The following is a 2,518-nucleotide window of genomic DNA, read 5'->3' on the forward strand; positions in this document are numbered from 1 at the left end:
TTTTATTATCAAAGCGACTTGGTTTATTATATACACGTAAACGTGATGTTTTATTCTTGCTCGGAAACAAGTAAGTCGATACTCAGTTTATTATTTGTACACTAAATTTTAGTTATACATAATAGTATATAAACGCCGTAGCGATTTACCACATAAAGAGTCATTCAGTCATAGACATCGACCCGTGGTACTGTTGCGTTGAAATTGTATATCTCGCCGTAGCCAGTATCCGTCAGTGCTTACTCGAACCGCTTCAACTGACTACTCTTTCATACTAGTACGAGCCGGCGACTAAAAAAGATACAGTTGCGCGATTACTGCCAGCCGCGTCAACGGCGGCGGATACAACGGTAGCTCCCTGTATCTAAATTACCTGTTGCCACTTGCACAATTTTTTTAATATAAAATTATTTATTTTAATACATACAATATTATTATTAATTTTTTTTTTTTTTAATATAATTTAATTGTTTCGATAAAAATTTTAAATTATTTATATATATATATATATATATTTTTTTTTTTTTTTTTTTTTTTTTTAATTGAATATAAAATAATTTAATACATGATAATAATAAAAAATATATTATCAGTTGTATAAAATAACTAATTTTTGTCATTTATTACATAAAAATTAAAAATAGATAAATTTAATGAATTATTTTTTCTCTTAACATATCTCTATTATTTCAATATAAATATTTATTTAATTATTTTCTTTTTTTTTTAAATTAACTATATAATGATTTTAAAATTGTTTAATATATAATAATAATAATGAAAAAAATATTATCAGTTATATAAATACATGTTGGTACTTAGAATAGTTTTCAATATAAAAATTTTTTTTGTTATTTTAATATATATAGATATTATTATTATTATTATTATTTTCGTATACAGTTGATGTATTGATTATTATTTATTAATTTATTCTAATGTATATACATTTTATTATTATTATTTTATTTTTAACATAATTTTATTGTTTCGATAAAAATTTTTATCTATTTATTTATTTTGTTCTATAAATAAAAAACAATTATTTAAATTATTTCCGATATTAGAAAACTTTCTTATTTTATTTATATAAATATTTTTTTTAAACATATTTATATTGCAATTGACTTTATATTTAATTACTTAATCTGATAAAAAAAAAAAAAAAAACTTTATTGATACATAAAAAGAAAATAATAATGATAATAATAATAATAATAATAATAATAATATTTTTTCTATAACCAATTTCAGTTAACTACATAATTCAAGTGATAAAATCGTCTCTATCTACATCAATTCTCATATTATTATTATTTAATTTTATTTTTTTCGAAAAAAAAACCAGAAAAGAAAATACCTTAATTTGATCAAATTTACACATAAATCTTTACATTCTACACTCGACTTTTCGTGTAAGGTTTTTATTATTTTACTATGACATCTACAACACACATTGGTTCGCATCGTTTTCAACATTTTAACAATTCTTATTCATTTTAAATTAAAAATTGAATTAGAATAATATATAATTATTATTTCTCTATCAATCTTTCATTTAATTTATTTTCAATTATATAGAATCCATATATATATATATATATATTTTTTTTTAATATATTAACTATATTCAATTAATATAATAATTCAAATTATATTATAATGAACATAAACATTGTAAAAATAATGAATTAATTATTTTAAATTTACAGTTATTTCATTGTTATTATTTATTGTATTTCTTTGTTACAAAATTTGCCTTAAGAGTTTTAACTCAAGGCCAATGCATTTTTATAATTATTATATTAAATCTTAAAATTCATTAATTAATAATGAAATGGAAAAATAAATATCAGTATTATTACTATATTAACAAAACTTCAAATGAATTTGTAAACTGCAGTAGTACTTAAACTACACTTTGATTGCTTTATGTCCAATAAACCGAGCTCAATTATATTATATTTAACTTTAATAAATTTTTATCACTACATCAGCTACTAGATTTTTTTATTTTTTTCAAATAAATAAAAATTGTTTTATTTACTAAAAATTTTTATTCATTTATTGAAATTAATATTACTTTTTTTTCTCACTAATAATAAATAATAATTTATTCATAGATATAGATAATTAAATTCTTTTAGATTTTTACATTTTAGTTTACTTTCAATTATTTTACTCAATTATATCACAGCTTTTTTAATTCTTACTTTTCTTTGATATCTTATTTTTTTTCTCTCACAAATTTTATGTATTCCTTAACATTTTTAAAAACTATTGATAGTATTATTTTTTTTTTTTTTTTTGTTTTCCTTTACTTATCTTAAATATTTACAAATATTCGGCAAAATTTAACTGCCACATATTGAATATTAATATGTAATATTAAAAATTTAATTACTAATGAAACTATTAATTTTCTAATTACATATTATTTTACTGTTCATATCTTTAAATTCTCATAATTTATATTTTATTGAATGATAAATTTAATTTCGTATTACGATATTTATAA

Source organism: Microplitis demolitor, chromosome 9 (genome assembly GCF_026212275.2).
Source record: "Microplitis demolitor isolate Queensland-Clemson2020A chromosome 9, iyMicDemo2.1a, whole genome shotgun sequence".
In the NCBI taxonomy this organism is placed as follows: Eukaryota; Metazoa; Arthropoda; class Insecta; order Hymenoptera; family Braconidae; genus Microplitis; species Microplitis demolitor.